The sequence below is a fragment of the Camelus bactrianus genome, chromosome 12, assembly GCF_048773025.1.
Source record: "Camelus bactrianus isolate YW-2024 breed Bactrian camel chromosome 12, ASM4877302v1, whole genome shotgun sequence".
Lineage (NCBI taxonomy): Eukaryota > Metazoa > Chordata > Mammalia > Artiodactyla > Camelidae > Camelus > Camelus bactrianus.
The window spans coordinates 279,367-304,863 of NC_133550.1; positions in this window are offsets into that span (position 1 = coordinate 279,367).

The window sequence follows — 25,497 nt, forward strand, 5'->3', positions numbered from 1 at the left end:
ATGGATTGATTTTGCAAGTGAAAAGAAACTTCGTGTTCCCAACAAGCTAGGTGAAGGACGGGTTTCACACACACTTATCTCTCAGAACTGAGCATGTGGAGAGACTTTTGTTCATCTAGCACAAAGGAACGGTTTGTAGTATAAACTTTTACTCTGGTTTCTCAGTTTGTTTCCTGTTGCCGGTTTGAAGTTCCCGCAGTTTTCAGTGTAAAACCGAGTTGGAGCTAGTACCTCCCCATATATATGTATGGAGTGGATTTTGCAACTGAAAAGAAACTTTGTGTTCCCAACAAGCTATGTGGAGTACGGCTTTCACACACACTTATCTCTAAGAAATGAGCATGTGGAGAGACGTTCGTTCATCTAGCACAAAGGGAACGGGTTGCAGGAGAAACTTTTACTCTGGCTTCTCAATCTGTTTCCTAGTGTCGGTTTGAAGTTCCTGCAGTTTTCACTGTAAAACCGAGTTGGACTAGTACCTCCCCATATATATGTATGGAGTGGAGTTTGCAACTGAAAAGAAACTTTGTGTTCTCAACAAGCTAGGTGAAGGACGGCTTTCACACACACTTATCTCTCAGAACTGAGCATGTGGAGAGACGTTCGTTCATCTAGCACAAAGGGAACGAGTGCAGTAGAAACTTTTACTCTGGTTTCTCAGTCTATTTCATACTGCAAGTTTGAAGTTCCTGCAGTTTTCACTGTAAAACCGTGTTGGAGCTAGTACCACCCCATAGATATGTTTGGAGTTGAGCTTTCAACTGAAAAGAAACTTTTTGTTCCCAAAAAGTTAGGCGAAGGACGGCTTTCACACAAACTTATCTCTCAGAGCTGAGCATGTGGAGAGTCGTTCTTTCATCTAGCACAAAGGGAACGGGTTGGAGGAGAAACTTTTCTCTGGTTACTCAATCTGTTTCCTAGTGTCGGTTTGAAGTTCCTGCAGTTTTCACTGTAAAACCGAGTTGGAGCTAGTACCTCCCCATATATATGTATGGAGTGGAGTATGCAAGGGAAAATAAACTTTGTGTTCCCAACAAGCTATGTGGAGTACGGGTTTCACACACACTTATCTCTCAGAACTGAGCATGTGGAGAGACTTTCGTTCATCTAGCACAAAGGGAACGGGTTGCAGGTGTAACTTTTACTCTGGTTTCTCAGTCTGTCTCCTAGTGCCGGTTTGAAGTTCCTTCAGTTTTCACTGTAAAACCGTGTTGGAGCTAGTACATCCCCATATATATGAATGGAGTGGAGTTTTAAAGTGAAAAGAATCTTTGTGTTCCCAGCAAGCTAGTTGAAGGACGGCTTTCACACACACTTATCTCTCAGAACTGAGCATGTGTAGAGACGTTCGTTCATCTAGCACAAAGGGAACGGGTTGCAGAAGAAACTTTTACTCTGGTTCCTCAGTCTGTTTCCTAGTGCAGGTTTGAAGTTCCTGCAGTTTTTACGGTAAACCGAGTTGGAGCTACTAACTCCCCATATATATCTATGGAGTGGAGTTTGCATGTGAAAAGAAACTTTGGTTCCCAACAAGCTATGTGGAGAACGGCTTTCACACACAGTTATCTCTCAGAACTGAGCATGTGGAGAGACTTTCGTTCATCTAGCACAAATGGAACGGATTGCAGGAGAAAGTTTTACTCTGGTTTCTCAGTCTGTTTCCTAGTGCCGGTTTGAAATTCCTGCAGTTTTCACTGTAAAACCGAGTTGGAACTTGTAACTCCCCATATATATATATGGAGTGGAGTTTGCAACTGAAAAGAAACTTTGTGTTCCCAACAAGCTAGGTGAAGAATGGCTTTCACACACACTTATCTCTAAGAACTCAGCATGTGGAGAGACGTTCGTTCATCTAGCACAAAGGGAACGGGTTGCAGGAGTAACTTTTACTCTGGATTCTCAGTATGTTTCCTAGTGCCGGTTTGAAGTTCCTGCAGTTTTCACTGTAAAACCGAGTTGGAGCTACTACCTCCTCATATATATGAATTGATTGGAGATTGCAAGTGAAAAGAAACTTTGTGTTCCCAACAAGCTAGGTGAAGGACGGCTTTCACACACACTTATCTCTCAGAACTGAGCATGTGGAGAGTCGTTCGTTCATCCAGCAAAAAGGGAACGGGTTGCAGGAGAAACTTTTACTCTGGTTTCTCAGTCAGTTTTCTAGTGCCGGTTTGAATTTCCTGCAGTTTTTACTGTAAAACTGAGTTGGAGCTAGTACCTCCGCATATATATGTATGGAGTGAGTTTGCAAGTGAGAAGAAACTTTGTGTTCCCAACAAGCTAGGTGAAGGACGGGTTTCACACACACTTATCTCTCAGAACTGAGCATGTGGAGAGACGTTTGTTCATCTAGCACAAAGGAACGGTTTGTAGTATAAACTTTTACTCTGGTTTCTCAGTCTGTTTCCTGTTGCCGGTTTGAAGTTCCTGCAGTTTTTACTGTAAAACCGAGTTGGAGCTAGTATCTCCCCATATATATGTATGGAGTGGAGTTTGCAACTGAAAAGAAACTTTGTGTTCTCAACAAGCTAGTTGAAGGAAGGCTTTCACACACACTTATCTCTGAGAACTGAGCATGTGGAGAGACTTTCGTTAATCTAGCACAAAGGGAACGGTTTGCAGTTGAAACTTTTACTCTGGTTTCTCAGTCTATTTCCTACTGCCGGTTTGAAGTTCCTGCAGTTTTCACTGTAAAACCGTGTTGGAGCTAGTACCTCCCCATATATATGTATGGAGTTGAGCTTTCAACTGAAAAGAAACTTTGTGTTCCCAAAAGTTAGGCGAAGGACGGCTTTCACACAAACTTATCTCTCAGAACTGAGCATGTGGAGAGTCGTTCTTTCATCTAGCACAAAGGGAACGGGTTGGAGGAGAAACTTTTACTCTGGTTTCTCAGTCTGTTTCCTAGTGCCGGTTTGAAGTTCCTGCAGTTTTTACTGTAAAACCGTGTTGGAGCTAGTACCTCCCCATATATATGTATGGAGTGGAGTTTGCAAGTGAAAATAAACTTTGTGTTCCCAACAAGCTATGTGGAGTACGGCTTTCACACACACTTATCTCTCAGAACTGAGCATGTGGAGAGATGTTCGTTCATCTAGCACAATGGGAACGGGTTGCAGGATAAACTTTTACTCTGGTTTCTCAGTCTGTCTCCTAGTGCCGGTTTGAATTTCCTGCCGTTTTCACTGTAAAACCGAGTTGGAGCTAGTACCTATCCATATATATATTTATGGAGTGGAGTTTGCAACTGAAAAGAAACTTTGTGTTCCCAAAATGTTAGGCGAAGGACGGCTTTCACACACACTTATCTCTCAGAAATGAGCATGTGGAGAGACGTTCGTTCATCTAGCACAAAAGGAAAGGGTTGCAGGAGAAACTTTTAGTCTGGTTTCTCAGTCTGTTTCCTAGTGCAGATTTGAAGTTCCTGCAGTTTTTACTGTAAAACCGAGTTGGAGCTACTACCTCCCCATATATGTCTATGGAGTGGAGTTTGCAAGTGAAAAGAAACTTTTTGTTCCCAAAAAGCTTTGTGGAGTACGGCTTTCACACACACTTATCTCTCAGAACTGAGCATGTGGAGAGACGTTCGTTCATCTAGCACAAAGGAAACTGGTTGCAGGAGAAAATTTTCTCTGGTTTCTCAGTCTGTTTCCTAGTGTCGGTTTCAAGTTCCTGCAGTTTTCACTGTAAAACCGAGTTGGAGTTAGTACCTACCCGTATATATATATGGAGTGGAATTTGCAACTGAAAAGAAACTTTGTGTTCCCAACAAGCTAGGTGAAGGACGGCTTTCACACACACTTATCTCTCAGAACTGAGCATGTGGAGAGACGTTCGTTCATCTAGAACAAAGGGAACGGGTTACAGGAGAAAATTTACTCTGATTTCTCAGTCTGTTTCCTAGTGCCATTTTGAAGATCCTGCAGTTTTTACTGTAAAACCGAGTTGGAGCTACTACCTCCCCATATATATCTATGGAGTGGAGTTTGCAAGTGAAAAGAAACTTTGTGTTCCCAAAAAGCTTTGTGGAGTACGGCTTTCACACACACTTTTCTCTCAGAACTGAGCATATAGAGAGACGTTCGTTCATCTAGCACAAAGGGAACGGGTTGTAGGAGAAACTTTTACTCTGGTTTCTCAGTCTGTTTCCTAGTGTCGGTTTCAAGTTCCTGCAGTTTTCACTGTAAAACCGATTTGGAGTTAGTACCTCCCCGTATATAATTATGGAGTGGAGTTTGCAACTGAAAAGAAACTTTGTGTTCCCAACAAGCTAGGTGAAGGACGGCTTTCACACACACTTATCTCTCAGAACTGAGCATGTGGAGAGACGTTCGTTCATCTAGCACAAAGGGAACGGGTTGCAGGAGAAACTTTTACTCTGGTTTCTCAGAGTGTTTCCTACTGCCGGTTTGAAGTTCCTGCAGTTTTCACTGTAAAACAGTGTTGGAGCTAGTACCTCCCCATATATATGTATGGAGTTGAGCTTTCAACTGAAAAGAAACTTTGTGTTCCCAAAAATCAAGGTGAAGTACGGCATTCACACACACTTATCTCTCAGAACTGAGCATGTGGAGAGACGTTCGTTCATCTAGCACAAAGGGAAAGGTTTGCAGGAGAAACTTTTACTCTGGATTCTCAGTCTGTTTCCTAGTGTCGGTTTGCAGTTCCTGCAGTTTTCACTGTAAAACCGTGTTGGAGCTAGTACCTCCCCATATATATGTATGGAGTGCAGTTTGCAAGTGAAAAGTAACTTTGTGTTCTCAACAAGCTAGGTGAAGGACGGCTTTCACACACACTTATTTCTCAGAACTGAGTATGTGGAGAGACGTTCGTTCATCTGGCCAAAGGGAACGGGTTGCAAGAGAAACTTTTGCTCTGGTTTCTCAGACTGTTTCCTACTGCCGGTTTGAAGTTCCTGCAGTTTTCACTGTAAAACCGTGTTGGAGCTAGTACCTCCCCATATACATGTATGGAGTTGAGCTTTCAACTGAAAAGAAACTTTGTGTTCCCAACATGCTAGGTGAAGGACGGCTTTCACACACACTTATCTCTCAGAACTGAGCATGTGGAGAGACGTTCGTTCATCTAGCACAAAGGGAACGGGTTGCAGGAGAAACTGTTACTCTGGTTTCTCAGTCAGTTTCCTAGTTCCGGTTTGAAGTTCCTGCAGTTTTTACTGTAAAACCGAGTTGGAGCTAGTACCTCCCCATATATATATATTGAGTGTGTTGGCAAGTGAAAAGAAACTTTGTGTTCCCAACAAGATAGTTGAAGGACGGGTTTCACACACATTTATCTCTCAGAACTGAGCATGTGGAGAGAAGTTCGTTCATCTAGCACAAAGGGAACAGTTTGCAGTAGAAACTTTTACTCTGGTTTCTCAGTCTGTTTCCTGTTGCCGGTTTGAATTTCTCGCAGTTTTGACTGTAAAACCGAGTTGGTGCTAGTACCTCCCTATATATATGTATGGAGTGGAGTATGCAACTGAAAATAAACTTTGTGCTCCCAAAAAGCTATGTGAAGGACGGCTTTCACACACACTTATCTCTCAGAACTGAGCATGTGGAGAGACGTTCGTTCATCTAGCAAAAAGTTAACGGTTTGCAGGAGAAACTTTTACTCTGGTTTCTCAGTCTGTTTCCTAGTGCCGGTTTGAAGTTCCTGCAATTTTCACTGTTAAACCGAGTTTGAGCTATTACCTCCCCATATATGTGTATGGAGTGGAGTTTGCAAGTGAAAAGAAACTTTGTGTTCCCAACACGATAGGTGAAGGACGGCTTTCACACACACTTATCTCTCAGAACTGAGCATGTTGAGAGACGATCTTTCATCTAGCACAACGGGAACGGGTTGCAGGATAAACTTTTACTCTGGTTTCTCAGTCTGTTTCCTGTTGCCGGTTTGAAGTTCCTGCCGTTTTCACTGTAAAACCGAGTTGGAGATAGTACCTCCCCATATATATGTATGGAGTGGAGTTTGCAAGTGAAAAGAAACTTTGTGTTCCCAAAAAGTTATGCGAATTACGGCTTTCTCACACACGTATCTCTTAGAACTGAGCATGTGGAGAGACGTTCGTTCATCTAGCACAAATGGAACGGGTTGCAGGAGAAACTTTTACTCTGGATTCTCAGTCTGTTTCCTAATGTCGGTTTGAAGTTCCTGCAGTTTTCACTGTAAAACCGAGTTGGAGCTAGTACCTCCCCATATATATGAATGGAGTGGAGATTCAAGTGAAAAGAAACTTTGTGTTCCCAACAAGCTAGGTGAAGGACGGCTTTCACACACACTTATCTCTCAGAACTGAGCATGTGGAGAGACGTTCGTTCATCTAGCACAAAGGGAACGAGTGCAGTAGAAACTTTTACTCTGGTTTCTCAGTCTATTTCATACTGCTGGTTTGAAGTTCCTGCAGTTTTCATTGTAAAACCGAGTTGGAGCTTGTACCTCAACATATATATGTATGGAGTTGAGCTTTCAACTGAAAAGAAACTTTGTGTTCCCAACAAGCTAGGTGAAGGACGGCTTTCACACACACTTATCTCTCAGAAATTAGCATGTGGAGAGACTTTCGTTCATCTAGCACAAAGGGAACGGGTTGCAGGAGAAACTTTTTCTCTGGATTCTCAGTCAGTTTCCTAGTGCCGGGTTGAAGTTCCTGCAGTTTTTACTGTAAAACCGAGTTGGAGCTTGTACCTCCACATATATATGTATGGTGTGTGTTGGCAAGTGAAAAGAAACTTTGTGTTCCCAACAAGCTAGCTGAAGGACGGGTTTCACACACAATTATCTCTCAGAACTGAGCATGTGGAGAGACGTTCGTTCATCTAGCACAAAGGAAACGGTTTGCAGTAGAAACATTTACTCTGGTTTGTCAGTCTGTTTCCTGTTGCCGTTTTGAAGTTCTCGCAGATTTGACTGTAAAACCGAGTTGGAGCTAGTACCTCCCCATATATATGTATGGTGTGGAGTTTGCAACTGAAAAGAATCTTTGTGTTTCCAAAAAGCTAGTTGAAAAACGGCTTTCACACACATTTATCTCTCAGAACTGAGCATGTGGAGAGACGTTCGTTCATCTAGCACAAAGGGAACGGGTTGCAGGAGAAACTTTTACTCTGGTTCCTCAGTCAGTTTCTGAGTGCCGGTTTGAAGTTCCTGCAGTTTTTACTGTAAAACCGAGTTGGAGCTATTACCTCCCCATATATATGTATGGATTGATTTTGCAAGTGAAAAGAAACTTCGTGTTCCCAACAAGCTAGGTGAAGGACGGGTTTCACACACACTTATCTCTCAGAACTGAGCATGTGGAGAGACTTTTGTTCATCTAGCACAAAGGAACGGTTTGTAGTATAAACTTTTACTCTGGTTTCTCAGTTTGTTTCCTGTTGCCGGTTTGAAGTTCCCGCAGTTTTCAGTGTAAAACCGAGTTGGAGCTAGTACCTCCCCATATATATGTATGGAGTGGATTTTGCAACTGAAAAGAAACTTTGTGTTCCCAACAAGCTATGTGGAGTACGGCTTTCACACACACTTATCTCTAAGAACTGAGCATGTGGAGAGACGTTCGTTCATCTAGCACAAAGGGAACGGGTTGCAGGAGAAACTTTTACTCTGGCTTCTCAATCTGTTTCCTAGTGTCGGTTTGAAGTTCCTGCAGTTTTCACTGTAAAACCGAGTTGGACTAGTACCTCCCCATATCTATGTATGGAGTGGAGTTTGCAACTGAAAAGAAACTTTGTGTTCTCAACAAGCTAGGTGAAGGACGGCTTTCACACACACTTATCTCTCAGAACTGAGCATGTGGAGAGACGTTCGTTCATCTAGCACAAAGGGAACGAGTGCAGTAGAAACTTTTACTCTGGTTTCTCAGTCTATTTCATACTGCAAGTTTGAAGTTCCTGCAGTTTTCACTGTAAAACCGTGTTGGAGCTAGTACCACCCCATAGATATGTTTGGAGTTGAGCTTTCAACTGAAAAGAAACTTTTTGTTCCCAAAAAGTTAGGCGAAGGACGGCTTTCACACAAACTTATCTCTCAGAGCTGAGCATGTGGAGAGTCGTTCTTTCATCTAGCACAAAGGGAACGGGTTGGAGGAGAAACTTTTCTCTGGTTTCTCAGTCTGTTTCCTAATGCCGTTTTGAAGTTCCTGCAGTTTTTACTGTAAAACCGAGTTGGAGCTAGTACCTCCCCATATATATGTATGGAGTGGAGTTTGCAAGGGAAAATAAACTTTGTGTTCCCAACAAGCTATGTGGAGTACGGGTTTCACACACACTTATCTCTCAGAACTGAGCATGTGGAGAGACTTTCGTTCATCTAGCACAAAGGGAACGGGTTGCAGGTGTAACTTTTACTCTGGTTTCTCAGTCTGTCTCCTAGTGCCGGTTTGAAGTTCCTTCAGTTTTCACTGTAAAACCGTGTTGGAGCTAGTACATCCCCATATATATGAATGGAGTGGAGTTTTAAAGTGAAAAGAATCTTTGTGTTCCCAGCAAGCTAGTTGAAGGACGGCTTTCACACACACTTATCTCTCAGAACTGAGCATGTGTAGAGACGTTCGTTCATCTAGCACAAAGGGAACGGGTTGCAGAAGAAACTTTTACTCTGGTTCCTCAGTCTGTTTCCTAGTGCAGGTTTGAAGTTCCTGCAGTTTTTACGGTAAACCGAGTTGGAGCTACTACCTCCCCATATATATCTATGGAGTGGAGTTTGCATGTGAAAAGAAACTTTGGTTCCCAACAAGCTATGTGGAGAACGGCTTTCACACACAGTTATCTCTCAGAACTGAGCATGTGGAGAGACGTTCGTTCATCTAGCACAAATGGAACGGATTGCAGGAGAAAGTTTTACTCTGGTTTCTCAGTCTGTTTCCTAGTGCCGGTTTGAAATTCCTGCAGTTTTCACTGTAAAACCGTGTTGGAGCTAGTACCTCCCCATATATATGTATGGAGTTGAGCTTTCAACTGAAAAGAAACTTTGTGTTCTCAACAAGCTAGGTGAAGGACGGCTTTCACACAAACTTATCTCTCAGAACTGAGCATGTGGAGAGTCGTTCTTTCATCTAGCACAAAGGGAACGTGTTGGAGGAGAAACTTTTACTCTGGTTTCTCAGTCTGTTTCCTAGTGCCGGTTTGAAGTTCCTGCAGTTTTTACTGTAAAACCGTGTTGGAGCTAGTACCTCCCCATATATATGTATGGAGTGGAGTTTGCAAGTGAAAATAAACTTTGTGTTCCCAACAAGCTATGTGGAGTACGGCTTTCACACACACTTATCTCTCAGAACTGAGCATGTGGAGAGACGTTCGTTCATCTAGCACAATGGGAACGGGTTGCAGGATAAACTTTTACTCTGGTTTCTCAGTCTGTCTCCTAGTGCCGGTTTGAATTTCCTGCCGTTTTCACTGTAAAACCGAGTTGGAGCTAGTACCTATCCATATATATATTTATGGAGTGGAGTTTGCAACTGAAAAGAAACTTTGTGTTCCCAAAATGTTAGGCGAAGGACGGCTTTCACACACACTTATCTCTCAGAACTGAGCATGTGGAGAGACGTTCGTTCATCTAGCACAAAAGGAAAGGGTTGCAGGAGAAACTTTTAGTCTGGTTTCTCAGTCTGTTTCCTAGTGCAGATTTGAAGTTCCTGCAGTTTTTACTGTAAAACCGAGTTGGAGCTACTACCTCCCCATATATGTCTATGGAGTGGAGTTTGCAAGTGAAAAGAAACTTTTTGTTCCCAAAAAGCTTTGTGGAGTACGGCTTTCACACACACTTATCTCTCAGAACTGAGCATGTGGAGAGACGTTCGTTCATCTAGCACAAAGGAAACTGGTTGCAGGAGAAAATTTTCTCTGGTTTCTCAGTCTGTTTCCTAGTGTCGGTTTCAAGTTCCTGCAGTTTTCACTGTAAAACCGAGTTGGAGTTAGTACCTACCCGTATATATATATGGAGTGGAATTTGCAACTGAAAAGAAACTTTGTGTTCCCAACAAGCTAGGTGAAGGACGGCTTTCACACACACTTATCTCTCAGAACTGAGCATGTGGAGAGACGTTCGTTCATCTAGAACAAAGGGAACGGGTTACAGGAGAAAATTTACTCTGATTTCTCAGTCTGTTTCCTAGTGCCATTTTGAAGATCCTGCAGTTTTTACTGTAAAACCGAGTTGGAGCTACTACCTCCCCATATATATCTATGGAGTGGAGTTTGCAAGTGAAAAGAAACTTTGTGTTCCCAAAAAGCTTTGTGGAGTACGGCTTTCACACACACTTTTCTCTCAGAACTGAGCATATAGAGAGACGTTCGTTCATCTAGCACATAGGTAACGGGTTGTAGGAGAAACTTTTACTCTGGTTTCTCAGTCTGTTTCCTAGTGTCGGTTTCAAGTTCCTGCAGTTTTCACTGTAAAACCGATTTGGAGTTAGTACCTCCCCGTATATAATTATGGAGTGGAGTTTGCAACTGAAAAGAAACTTTGTTTTCCCAACAAGCTAGGTGAAGGACGGCTTTCACACACACTTATCTCTCAGAACTGAGCATGTGGAGAGACGTTCGTTCATCTAGCACAAAGGGAACGGGTTGCAGGAGAAACTTTTACTCTGGTTTCTCAGAGTGTTTCCTACTGCCGGTTTGAAGTTCCTGCAGTTTTCACTGTAAAACAGTGTTGGAGCTAGTACCTCCCCATATATATGTATGGAGTTGAGCTTTCAACTGAAAAGAAACTTTGTGTTCCCAAAAATCAAGGTGAAGTACGGCATTCACACACACTTATCTCTCAGAACTGAGCATGTGGAGAGACGTTCGTTCATCTAGCACAAAGGGAACGGGTTGCAGGAGAAACTGTTACTCTGGTTTCTCAGTCAGTTTCCTAGTTCCGGTTTGAAGTTCCTGCAGTTTTTACTGTAAAACCGAGTTGGAGCTAGTACCTCCTCATATATATATATTGAGTGTGTTGGCAAGTGAAAAGAAACTTTGTGTTCCCAACAAGATAGTTGAAGGACGGGTTTCACACACATTTATCTCTCAGAACTGAGCATGTGGAGAGAAGTTCGTTCATCTAGCACAAAGGGAACAGTTTGCAGTAGAAACTTTTACTCTGGTTTCTCAGTCTGTTTCCTGTTGCCGGTTTTAATTTCTCGCAGTTTTGACTGTAAAACCGAGTTGGTGCTAGTACCTCCCCATATATATGTATGGAGTGGAGTATGCAACTGAAAATAAACTTTGTGTTCCCAACAAGCTATGTGAAGGACGGCTTTCACACACACTTATCTCTCAGAACTGAGCATGTGGAGGGACGTTCGTTCATCCAGCACAAAGGGAACGGGTTGCAGGGGTAACTTTTACTCTGGATTCTCAGTATGTTTCCTAGTGCCAGTTCGAAGTTCCTGCAGTTTTCACTTAAAACCGAGTTGGAGCTTGTACTTCCCCATATATATGTATGGATTGGAGTTTGCAAGTGAAAAGAAACTTTGTGTTCCCAACAAGATAGGTGAAGGACGGCTTTCACACACACTTATCCCTTAGAACTGAGCATGTGGAGAGACGTTCGTTCATCCAGCACAAAGGAACTGTTTGCAGGAGTAACTTTTACTCTGGTTTCTCAGTATGTTTCCTAGTGCTGGTTTGAAGTTCCTGCAGTTTTCACTGTAAAACCGAGTTGGAGCTTGTACCTCCCCATATATATGTATGGAGTGGAGTTTGCAACTGAAAAGAAACTTTGTGCTCCCAAAAAGCTATGTGAAGTACAGCTTTCACACACACTTATCTCTCAGAACTGAGCATGTGGAGAGACGTTCGTTCATCTAGCAAAAAGTTAACGGTTTGCAGGAGAAACTTTTACTCTGGTTTCTCAGTCTGTTTCCTAGTGCCGGTTTGAAGTTCCTGCAATTTTCACTGTTAAACCGAGTTTGAGCTATTACCTCCCCATATATGTGTATGGAGTGGAGTTTGCAAGTGAAAAGAAACTTTGTGTTCCCAACACGATAGGTGAAGGACTGCTTTCACACACACTTATCTCTCAGAACTGAGCATGTTTTGAGACGATCTTTCATCTAGCACAACGGGAACGGGTTGCAGGATAAACTTTTACTCTGGTTTCTCAGTCTGTTTCCTGTTGCCGGTTTGAAGTTCCTGCCGTTTTCACTGTAAAACCGAGTTGGAGATAGTACCTCCCCATATATATGTATGGAGTGGAGTATGCAAGTGAAAAGAAACTTTGTGTTCCCAAAAAGTTATGCGAATTACGGCTTTCTCACACACGTATCTCTTAGAACTGAGCATGTGGAGAGACGTTCGTTCATCTAGCACAAATGGAACGGGTTGCAGGAGAAACTTTTACTCTGGATTCTCAGTCTGTTTCCTAATGTCGGTTTGAAGTTCCTGCAGTTTTCACTGTAAAACCGAGTTGGAGCTAGTACCTCCCCATATATATGAATGGAGTGGAGATTCAAGTGAAAAGAAACTTTGTGTTCCCAACAAGCTAGGTGAAGGACGGCTTTCATACACACTTATCTCTCAGAACTGAGCATGTGGAGAGACGTTCGTTCATCTAGCACAAAGGGAACGGGTTGCAGGAGAAACTTTTACTCTGGTTTCTCAGTCTGTTTCCTAGTGCCGGTTTGAAGTTCCTGCAGTTTTCACTGTAAAACCGAGTTGGAGCTAGTACCTCCCCATATATATGAATGGAGTGGGGATTCAAGTGAAAAGAAACTTTGTGTTCCCAACAAGCTAGGTGAAGGACGGCTTTCACACACACTTATCTCTCAGAACTGAGCATGTGGTGAGACTTTCGTTCATCTAGCACAAAGGGAACGGGTTGCAGGAGAAAATTTTACTCTTGTTTCTCAGTCTGTTTCCAACTGCCGGTTTGAAGTTCCTGCAGTTTTCCCTGTAAAACAGAGTTGGAGCTAGTACTTCCCCATATATATGTATGGAGTGGAGTTTGCATGTGAAAAGAAACTTTGGTTCCCAACAAGCTATGTGTAGAACGGCTTTCACACACAGTTATCTCTCAGAACTCAGCATGTGGAGAGACGTTCATTCATCTAGCACAAATGGAACGGATTGCAGGAGAAAGTTTTACTCTGGTTTCTCAGGCTGTTTCCTAGTGCCGGTTTGAAGTTCCTGCAGTTTTCACTGTAAAACCGAGTTGGAACTAGTACCTCCCCATATATATGTATGGAGTGGAGTTTGCAACTGAAAAGAAACTTTGTGTTCCCAACAAGCTAGGTGAAGGATGGCTTTCACACACACTTATCTCTAAGAACTCAGCATGTGGAGAGACGTTCGTTCATCTAGCACAAAGGGAACGGGTTGCAGGAGTAACTTATACTCTGGATTCTCAGTATGTTTCCTAGTGCCGATTGAAGTTCCTGCAGTTTTCACTGTAAAACCGAGTTGGAGCTACTAACTCCTCATATATATGAATTGATTGGAGATTGCAAGTGAAAAGAAACTTTGTGTTCCCAACAAGCTATGTGAAGGGCGGCTTTCACACACACTTATCTCTCAGAACTGAGCATGTGGAGAGACGTTCGATCATCTAGCACAAAGGGAACGGGTTGCAGGAGAAACTTTTACTCTGGTTTCTCACTCTGTTTCCTAGTGTCGGTTTGAATTTCCTGCAGTTTTCACTGTAAAACCGAGTTGGAGCTTGTACCTCCCCATATATATGTATGGAGTGGAGTTTGCAACTGAAAAGAAACTTTGTGCTCCCAAAAAGCTATGTGAAGGACAGCTTTCACACACACTTATCTCTCAGAACTGAGCATGTGGAGAGACGTTCGTTCATCTAGCAAAAAGTTAACGGTTTGCAGGAGAAACTTTTACTCTGGTTTCTCAGTCTGTTTCCTAGTGCCGGTTTGAAGTTCCTGCAATTTTCACTGTTAAACCGAGTTTGAGCTATTACCTCCCCATATATGTGTATGGAGTGGAGTTTGCAAGTGAAAAGAAACTTTGTGTTCCCAACACGATAGGTGAAGGACGGCTTTCACACACACTTATCTCTCAGAACTGAGCATGTTGAGAGACGATCTTTCATCTAGCACAACGGGAACGGGTTGCAGGATAAACTTTTACTCTGGTTTCTCAGTCTGTTTCCTGTTGCCGGTTTGAAGTTCCTGCCGTTTTCACTGTAAAACCGAGTTGGAGATAGTACCTCCCCGTATATATGTATGGAGTGGAGTTTGCAAGTGAAAAGAAACTTTGTGTTCCCAACAAGCTAGGTGAAGGACGGCTTTCACACACACTTATCTCTCAGAACTGAGCATGTGGAGAGACGTTCGTTCATCTAGCACAAATGGAACGGGTTGCAGGAGAAACTTTTACTCTGGATTCTCAGTCTGTTTCCTAATGTCGGTTTGAAGTTCCTGCAGTTTTCACTGTAAAACCGAGTTGGAGCTAGTACCTCCCCATTTATATGAATGGAGTGGAGATTCAAGTGAAAAGAAACTTTGTGTTCCCAACAAGCTAGGTGAAGGACGGCTTTCACACACACTTATCTCTCAGAACTGAGCATGTGGAGAGACGTTCGTTCATCTAGCACAAAGGGAACGGGTTGCAGGAGAAACTTTTACTCTGGTTTCTCAGTCTGTTTCCTAGTGCCGGTTTGAAGTTCCTGCAGTTTTCACTGTAAAACCGAGTTGGAGCTAGTACCTCCCCATATATATGAATGGAGTGGGGATTCAAGTGAAAAGAAACTTTGTGTTCCCAACAAGCTAGGTGAAGGACGGCTTTCACACACACTTATCTCTCAGAACTGAGCATGTGGTGAGACGTTCGTTCATCTAGCACAAAGGGAACGGGTTGCAGGAGAAAATTTTACTCTTGTTTCTCAGTCTGTTTCCAACTGCCGGTTTGAAGTTCCTGCAGTTTTCCCTGTAAAACAGAGTTGGAGCTAGTACTTCCCCATATATATGTATGGAGTGGAGTTTGCATGTGAAAAGAAACTTTGGTTCCCAACAAGCTATGTGGAGAACGGCTTTCACACACAGTTATCTCTCAGAACTCAGCATGTGGAGAGACGTTCATTCATCTAGCACAAATGGAACGGATTGCAGGAGAAAGTTTTACTCTGGTTTCTCAGGCTGTTTCCTAGTGCCGGTTTGATGTTCCTGCAGTTTTCACTGTAAAACCGAGTTGGAACTAGTACCTCCCCATATATATGTATGGAGTGGAGTTTGCAACTGAAAAGAAACTTTGTGTTCCCAACAAGCTAGGTGAAGGATGGCTTTCACACACACTTATCTCTAAGAACTCAGCATGTGGAGAGACGTTCGTTCATCTAGCACAAAGGGAACGGGTTGCAGGAGTAACTTTTACTCTGGATTCTCAGTATGTTTCCTAGTGCCGATTGAAGTTCCTGCAGTTTTCACTGTAAAACCGAGTTGGAGCTACTAACTCCTCATATATATGAATTGATTGGAGATTGCAAGTGAAAAGAAACTTTGTGTTCCCAACAAGCTATGTGAAGGGCGGCTTTCACACACACTTATCTCTCAGAACTGAGCATGTGGAGAGACGTTCGATCATCTAGCACAAAGGGAACGGGTTGCAAGAGAAACTTTTACTCTGGTTTCTCACTCTGTTTCCTAGTGTCGGTTTGAATTTCCTGCAGTTTTCACTGTAAAACCGAGTTGGAGCTTGTACCTCCCCATATATATGAATGGAGTGGAGATTCAAGTGAAAAGAAACTTTGTGTTCCCAACAAGCTAGGTGAAGGACGGCATTCACACACACTTATCTCTCAGAACTGAGCATGTGGAGAGTCGTTCGTTCATCCAGCAAATAGGGAACGGGTTGCAGGAGAAACTTTTACTCTGGTTTCTCAGTCAGTTTTCTAGTGCCGGTTTGAAGTTCCTGCAGTTTTTACTGTAAAACCGAGTTGGAGCTAGTACCTCCCCATATATATGTATGGAGTGAGTTTGCAAGTGAAAAGAAACTTTGTGTTCCCAACAAGCTAGGTGAAGGACGGGTTTCACACACACTTATCTCTCAGAACTGAGCATGTGGAGAGACTTTCGTTAATCTAGCACAAAGGGAACGGTTTGCAGTTGAAACTTTTACTCTGGTTTCTCAGTCTATTTCCTACTGCCGGTTTGAAGTTTCTGCAGTTTTCACTGTAAAACCGTGTTGGAGCTAGTACCTCCCCATATATATGTATGGAGTTGAGCTTTCAACTGAAAAGAAACTTTGTGTTCCCAAAAGTTAGGCGAAGGACGGCTTTCACACAAAATTATCTCTCAGAACTGAGCATGTGGAGAGTCGTTCTTTCATCTAGCACAAAGGGAACGTGTTGGAGGAGAAACTTTTACTCTGGTTTCTCAGTCTGTTTCCTAGTGCCGGTTTGAAGTTCCTGCAGTTTTTACTGTAAAACCGTGTTGGAGCTAGTACCTCCCCATATATATGTATGGAGTGGAGTTTGCAAGTGAAAATAAACTTTGTGTTCCCAACAAGCTATGTGGAGTACGGTTTTCACACACACTTATCTCTCAGAACTGAGCATGTGGAGAGACGTTCGTTCATCTAGCACAATGGGAACGGGTTGCAGGATAAACTTTTACTCTGGTTTCTCAGTCTGTCTCCTAGTGCCGGTTTGAATTTCCTGCCGTTTTCACTGTAAAACCGAGTTGGAGCTAGTAACTATCCATATATATTTTTATGGAGTGGGGTTTGCAACTGAAAAGAAACTTTGTGTTCCCAAAATGTTAGGCGAAGGACGGCTTTCACACACACTTATCTCTCAGAACTGAGCATGTGGAGAGACGTTCGTTCATCTAGCACAAAAGGAAAGGGTTGCAGGATAAACTTTTACTCTGGTTTCTCAGTCTGTTTCCTAGTGCAGATTTGAAGTTCCTGCAGTTTTTACTGTAAAACCGAGTTGGAGCTACTACCTCCCCATATATGTCTATGGAGTGGAGTTTGCAAGTGAAAAGAAACTTTGTGTTCCCAAAAAGCTTTGTGGAGTACGGTTTCACACACACTTATCTCTCAGAACTGAGCATGTGGAGAGACGTTCGTTCATCTAGCACAAAGGAAACTGGTTGCAGGAGAAAATATTCTCTGGTTTCTCAGTCTGTTTCCTAGTGTCGGTTTCAAGTTCCTGCAGTTTTCACTGTAAAACCGAGTTGGAGTTAGTACCTACCCGTATATATATATGGAGTGGAATTTGCAACTGAAAAGAAACTTTGTGTTCCCAACAAGCTAGGTGAAGGACGGCTTTCACACACACTTATCTCTCAGAACTGAGCATGTGGAGAGACGTTCGTTCATCTAGAACAAAGGGAACGGGTTACAGGAGAAAATTTACTCTGATTTCTCAGTCTGTTTCCTAGTGCCATTTTGAAGATCCTGCAGATTTTACTGTAAAACCGAGTTGTAGCTACTACCTCCGCATATATTTCTATGGAGTGGAGTTTGCAAGTGAAAAGAAACTTTTTTTCCGAAAAAGCTTTGTGGAGTACGGCTTTCACACACACTTATCTCTCAGAACTGAGCATGTGGAGAGACGTTCGTTCATCTAGCACAAAGGGAACGGGTTGCAGGAGAAACTTTTACTCTGGTTTCTCAGAGTGTTTCCTACTGCCGGTTTGAAGTTCCTGCAGTTTTCACTGTAAAAGAGTGTTGGAGCTAGTACCTCCCCATATATATGTATGGAGTTGAGCTTTCAACTGAAAAGAAACTTTGTGTTCCCAAAATTCAAGGTGAAGTACGGCATTCACACACACTTATCTCTCAGAACTGAGCATGTGGAGAGACGTTCGTTCATCTAGCACAAAGGGAAAGGTTTGCAGGAGAAACTTTTACTCTGGATTCTCAGTCTGTTTCCTAGTGTCGGTTTGAAGTTCCTGCAGTTTTCACTGTAAAACCGTGTTGGAGCTAGTACCTCCCCATATATATGTATGGAGTGCAGTTTGCAAGTGAAAAGTAACTTTGTGTTCTCAACAAGCTAGGTGAAGGACGGCTTTCACACACACTTATTTCTCAGAACTGAGTATGTGGAGAGACGTTCGTTCATCTGGCCAAAGGGAACGGGTTGCAAGAGAAACTTTTGCTCTGGTTTCTCAGACTGTTTCCTACTGCCGATTTGAAGTTCCTGCAGTTTTCACTGTAAAACCGTGTTGGAGCTAGTACCTCCCCATATACATGTATGGAGTTGAGCTTTCAACTGAAAAGAAACTTTGTGTTCCCAACATGCTAGGTGAAGGACGGCTTTCACACACACTTATCTCTCAGAACTGAGCATGTGGAGAGACGTTCGTTCATCTAGCACAAAGGGAACGGGTTGCAGGAGAAACTGTTACTCTGGTTTCTCAGTCAGTTTCCTGGTTCCGGTTTGAAGTTCCTGCAGTTTTTACTGTAAAACCGAGTTGGAGCTAGTACCTCCCCATATATATATATTGAGTGTGTTGGCATGTGAAAAGAAACTTTGTGTTCCCAACAAGATAGTTGAAGGACGGGTTTCACACACATTTATCTCTCAGAACTGAGCATGTGGAGAGAAGTTCGTTCATCTAGCACAAAGGGAACAGTTTGCAGTAGAAACTTTTACTCTGGTTTCTCAGTCTGTTTCCTGTTGCCGGTTTTAATTTCTCGCAGTTTTGACTGTAAAACCGAGTTGGTGCTAGTACCTCCCCATATATATGTATGGAGTGGAGTATGCAACTGAAAATAAACTTTGTGTTCCCAACAAGCTATGTGAAGGACGGCTTTCACACACACTTATCTCTCAGAACTGAGCATGTGGAGGGACGTTCGTTCATCCAGCAGAAAGGGAACGGGTTGCAGGGGTAACTTTTACTCTGGATTCTCAGTATGTTTCCTAGTGCCAGTTCGAAGTTCCTGCAGTTTTCACTGTAAAACCGAGTTGGAGCTTGTACCTCCCCATATATATGTATGGAGTGGAATTTGCAACTGAAAAGAAACTTTGTGCTCCCAAAAAGCTATGTGAAGGACGGCTTTCACACACACTTATCTCTCAGAACTGAGCATGTGGAGAGACGTTCGTTTATCTAGCAAAAAGTTAACGGTTTGCAGGAGAAACTTTTACTCTGGTTTCTCAGTCTGTTTCCTAGTGCCGGTTTGAAGTTCCTGCAAATTTCACTGTTAAACCGAGTTTGAGCTATTACCTCCCCATATATGTGTATGGAGTGGAGTTTGCAAGTGAAAAGAAACTTTGTGTTCCCAACACGATAGGTGAAGGACGGCTTTCACACACACTTATCTCTCAGAACTGAGCATGTTGAGAGACGATCTTTCATCTAGCACAACGGGAACGGGTTGCAGGATAAACTTTTACTCTGGTTTCTCAGTCTGTTTCCTGTTGCCGGTTTGAAGTTCCTGCCGTTTTCACTGTAAAACCGAGTTGGAGATAGTACCTCCCCATATATATGTATGGAGTGGAGTTTGCAAGTGAAAAGAAACTTTGTGTTCCCAAAAAGTTAGGCGAATTACGGCTTTCTCACACACGTATCTCTTAGAACTGAGCATGTGGAGAGACGTTCGTTCATCTAGCACAAATGGAACGGGTTGCAGGAGAAACTTTTACTCTGGATTCTCAGTCTGTTTCCTAATGTCGGTTTGAAGTTCCTGCAGTTTTCACTGTAAAACCGAGTTGGAGCTAGTACCTCCCCATATATATGAATGGAGTGGAGATTCAAGTGAAAAGAAACTTTGTGTTCCCAACAAGCTAGGTGAAGGACGGCTTTCACACACACTTATCTCTCAGAACTGAGCATGTGGAGAGACGTTCGTTCATCTAGCACAAAGGGAACGGGTTGCAGGAGAAACTTTTACTCTGGTTTCTCAGTCTGTTTCCTAGTGCCGGTTTGAAGTTCCTGCAGTTTTCACTGTAAAACCGAGTTGGAGCTAGTACCTCCCCATATATATGAATGGAGTGGGGATTCAAGTGAATAGAAACTTTGTGTTCCCAACAAGCTAGGTGAAGAACGGCTTTCACACACACTTATCTCTCAGAACTGAGCATGTGGTGAGACGTTCGTTCATCTAGCACAAATGGTACGGGTTGCAGGAGAAAATTTTACACTTGTTTCTCTGTCTGTTTCCAACTGCCGGTTTGAAGTTCCTGCAGGTTTCCCTGTAAAACAGAGTTGGAGCTAGTACTTCCCCATATATATGTATGGAGTGGAGTTTGCATGTGAAAAGAAACTTTGGTTCCCAACAAGCTATGTGGAGAACGGCTTTCACACACAGTTATCTCTCAGAACTCAGCATGTGGAGAGACGTTCGTTCATCTAGCACAAATGGAACGGATTGCAGGAGAAAGTTTTACTCTGGTTTCTCAGTCTGTTTCCTAGTGCCGGTTTGAAGTTCCTGCAGTTTTCACTGTAAAACCGAGTTGGAACTAGTACCTCCCCATATATATGTATGGAGTGGAGTTTGCAACTGAAAAGAAACTTTGTGTTCCCAACAAGCTAGGTGAAGGATGGCTTTCACACACACTTATCTCTAAGAACTCAGCATGTGGAGAGACGTTCGTTCATCTAGCACAAAGGGAACGGGTTGCAGGAGAAACTTTTACTCTGGATTCTCAGTATGTTTCCTAGTGCCGGTTTGAAGTTCCTGCAGTTTTCACTGTAAAACCGAGTTGGAGCTACTACCTCCTCATATATATGAATTGATTGGAGATTGCAAGTGAAAAGAAACTTTGTGTTCCCAACAAGCTAGGTGAAGGACGGCATTCACACACACTTATCTCTCAGAACTGAGCATGTGGAGAGTCGTTCGTTCATCCAGCAATTAGGGAACGGGTTGCAGGAGAAACTTTTACTCTGGTTTCTCAGTCAGTTTTCTAGTGCCGGTTTGAAGTTCCTGCAGTTTTTACTGTAAAACCGAGTTGGAGCTTGTACCTCCCCGTATATATGTATGGAGTGAGTCTGCAAGTGAAAAGAAACTTTGTGTTCCCAACAAGCTAGGTGAAGGACGGGTTTCACACACACTTATCTCTCAGAACTGAGCATGTGGATAGACGTTTGTTCATCTAGCACAAAGGAACGGTTTGTAGTATAAACTTTTACTCTGGTTTCTCAGTCTGTTTCCTGTTGCCGGTTTGAAGTTCCTGCAGTTTTTACTGTAAAACCGAGTTGGAGCTAGTACCTCCCCATATATATGTATGGAGTGGAGTTTGCAACTGAAAAGAAACTTTGTGTTCTCAACAAGCTAGTTGAAGGACGGCTTTCACACACACTTATCTCTCAGAACTGAGCATGTGGAGAGACTTTCGTTAATCTAGCACAAAGGGAACGGTTTGCAGTTGAAACTTTTACTCTGGTTTCTCAGTCTGTTTCCTACTGCCGGTTTGAAGTTCCTGCAGTTTTCACTGTAAAACCGTGTTGGAGCTAGTACCTCCCCATATATATGTATGGAGTTGAGTTTTCAACTGAAAAGAAACTTTGTGTTCCCAAAAGTTAGGCGAAGGACGGCTTTCACACAAACTTATCTCTCAGAACTGAGCATGTGGACAGTCGTTCTTTCATCTAGCACAAAGGGAACGTGTTGGAGGAGAAACTTTTACTCTGGTTTCTCAGTCTGTTTCATAGTGCCGATTTGAAGTTCCTGCAGTTTTTACTGTAAAACCGTGTTGGAGCTAGTACCTCCCCATATATATGTATGGAGTGGAGTTTGCAAGTGAAAATAAACTTTGTGTTCCCAACAAGCTATGTGGAGTACGGCTTTCACACACACTTATCTCTCAGAACTGAGCATGTGGAGAGACGTTCGTTCATCTAGCACAATGGGAACGGGTTGCAGGATAAACTTTTACTCTGGTTTCTCAGTCTGTCTCCTAGTGCCGGTTTGAATTTCCTGCCGTTTTCACTGTAAAACCGAGTTGGAGCTAGTACCTATCCATATATATATTTATGGAGTGGAGTTTGCAACTGAAAAGAAACTTTGTGTTCCCAACAAGCTAGGTGAAGGACGGCTTTCACACACACTTATCTCTCAGAACTGAGCATGTGGAGAGACGTTCGTTCATCTAGCACAAAAGGAAAGGGTTGCAGGAGAAACTTTTACTCTGGTTTCTCAGTCTGTTTCCTAGTGCAGATTTGAAGTTCCTGCAGTTTTTACTGTAAAACCGAGTTGGAGCTACTACCTCCCCATATATGTCTATGGAGTGGAATTTGCAACTGAAAAGAAACTTTGTGTTCCCAACAAGCTAGGTGAAGGACGGCTTTCACACACACTTATCTCTCAGAACTGAGCATGTGGAGAGACGTTCGTTCATCTAGCACAAAGGGAACGGGTTACAGGAGAAAATTTACTCTGATTTCTCAGTCTGTTTCCTAGTGCCATTTTGAAGATCCTGCAGTTTTTACTGTAAAACCGAGTTGGAGCTACTACTTCCCCATATATATCTATCGATTGGAGTTTGCAAGTGAAAAGAAACTTTGTGTTCCCAAAAAGCTTTGTGGAGTACGGCTTTCACACACACTTTTCTCTCCGAACTGAGCATATAGAGAGACGTTCGTTCATCTAGCACAAAGGGAACGGGTTGCAGGAGAAAATTTTACTCTGGTTTCTCAGTCTGTTTCCTAGTGTCGGTTTCAAGTTCCTGCAGTTTTCACTGTAAAACCGATTTGGAGTTAGTACCTCCCCGTATATATGTATGGAGTGGAGTTTGCAACTGAAAAGAAACTTTGTGTTCCCAACAAGCTAGGTGAAGGACGGCTTTCACACACACTTATCTCTCAGAACTGAGCATGTGGAGAGACGTTCGTTCATCTAGCACAAAGGGAACGGGTTGCAGGAGAAACTTTTACTCTGGTTTCTCAGAGTGTTTCCTACTGCCGGTTTGAAGTTCCTGCAGTTTTCACTGTAAAAGAGTGTTGGAGCTAGTACCTCCCCATATATATGTATGGAGTTGAGCTTTCAACTGAAAAGAAACTTTGTGTTCCCAAAAATCAAGGTGAAGTACGGCATTCACACACACTTATCTCTCAGAACTGAGCATGTGGAGAGACGTTCGTTCATCTAGCACAAAGGGAAAGGTTTGCAGGAGAAACTTTTACTCTGGATTCTCAGTCTGTTTCCTAGTGTCGGTTTGAAGTTCCTGCAGTTTTCACTGTAAAACCGTGTTGGAGCTAGTACCTCCCCATATATATGTATGGAGTGCAGTTTGCAAGTGAAAAGTAACTTTGTGTTCTCAACAAGCTAGGTGAAGGACGGCTTTCACACACACTTATTTCTCAGAACTGAGTATGTGGAGAGACGTTCGTTCATCTGGCCAAAGGGAACGGGTTGCAAGAGAAACTTTTGCTCTGGTTTCTCAGACTGTTTCCTACTGCCGGTTTGAAGTTCCTGCAGTTTTCACTGTAAAACCGTGTTGGAGCTAGTAGCTCCCCATATACATGTATGGAGTTGAGCTTTCAACTGAAAAGAAACTTTGTGTTCCCAACATGCTAGGTGAAGGACGGCTTTCACACACACTTATCTCTCAGAACTGAGCATGTGGAGAGACGTTCGTTCATCTAGCACAAAGGGAACGGGTTGCAGGAGAAACTGTTACTCTGGTTTCTCAGTCAGTTTCCTGGTTCCGGTTTGAAGTTCCTGCAGTTTTTACTGTAAAACCGAGTTGGTGCTAGTACCTCCCCATATATATGTATGGAGTGGAGTATGCAACTGAAAATAAACTTTGTGTTCCCAACAAGCTATGTGAAGGACGGCTTTCACACACACTTATCTCTCAGAACTGAGCATGTGGAGGGACGTTCGTTCATCCAGCAGAAAGGGAACGGGTTGCAGGGGTAACTTTTACTCTGGATTCTCAGTATGTTTCCTAGTGCCAGTTCGAAGTTCCTGCAGTTTTCACTGTAAAACCGAGTTGGAGCTTGTACCTCCCCATATATATGTATGGAGTGGAATTTGCAACTGAAAAGAAACTTTGTGCTCCCAAAAAGCTATGTGAAGGACGGCTTTCACACACACTTATCTCTCAGAACTGAGCATGTGGAGAGACGTTCGTTTATCTAGCAAAAAGTTAACGGTTTGCAGGAGAAACTTTTACTCTGGTTTCTCAGTCTGTTTCCTAGTGCCGGTTTGAAGTTCCTGCAAATTTCACTGTTAAACCGAGTTTGAGCTATTACCTCCCCATATATGTGTATGGAGTGGAGTTTGCAAGTGAAAAGAAACTTTGTGTTCCCAACACGATAGGTGAAGGACGGCTTTCACACACACTTATCTCTCAGAACTGAGCATGTTGAGAGACGATCTTTCATCTAGCACAACGGGAACGGGTTGCAGGATAAACTTTTACTCTGGTTTCTCAGTCTGTTTCCTGTTGCCGGTTTGAAGTTCCTGCCGTTTTCACTGTAAAACCGAGTTGGAGATAGTACCTCCCCATATATATGTATGGAGTGGAGTTTGCAAGTGAAAAGAAACTTTGTGTTCCCAAAAAGTTAGGCGAATTACGGCTTTCTCACACACGTATCTCTTAGAACTGAGCATGTGGAGAGACGTTCGTTCATCTAGCACAAATGGAACGGGTTGCAGGAGAAACTTTTACTCTGGATTCTCAGTCTGTTTCCTAATGTCGGTTTGAAGTTCCTGCAGTTTTCACTGTAAAACCGAGTTGGAGCTAGTACCTCCCCATATATATGAATGGAGTGGAGATTCAAGTGAAAAGAAACTTTGTGTTCCCAACAAGCTAGGTGAAGGACGGCTTTCACACACACATATCTCTCAGAACTGAGCATGTGGAGAGACGTTCGTTCATCTAGCACAAAGGGAACGGGTTGCAGGAGAAACTTTTACTCTGGTTTCTCAGTCTGTTTCCTAGTGCCGGTTTGAAGTTCCTGCAGTTTTCACTGTAAAACCGAGTTGGAGCTAGTACCTCCCCATATATATGAATGGAGTGGGGATTCAAGTGAATAGAAACTTTGTGTTCCCAACAAGCTAGGTGAAGAACGGCTTTCACACACACTTATCTCTCAGAACTGAGCATGTGGTGAGACGTTCGTTCATCTAGCACAAATGGTACGGGTTGAAGGAGAAAATTTTACACTTGTTTCTCTGTCTGTTTCCAACTGCCGGTTTGAAGTTCCTGCAGGTTTCCCTGTAAAACAGAGTTGGAGCTAGTACTTCCCCATATATATGTATGGAGTGGAGTTTGCATGTGAAAAGAAACTTTGGTTCCCAACAAGCTATGTGGAGAACGGCTTTCACACACAGTTATCTCTCAGAACTCAGCATGTGGAGAGACGTTCGTTCATCTAGCACAAATGGAACGGATTGCAGGAGAAAATTTTACTCTGGTTTCTCAGTCTGTTTCCTAGTGCCGGTTTGAAGTTCCTGCAGTTTTCATTGTAAAACCGAGTTGGAACTAGTACCTCCCCATATATATGTATGGAGTGGAGTTTGCAACTGAAAAGAAACTTTGTGTTCCCAACAAGCTAGGTGAAGGATGGCTTTCACACACACTTATCTCTAAGAACTCAGCATGTGGAGAGACGTTCGTTCATCTAGCACAAAGGGAACGGGTTGCAGGAGTAAC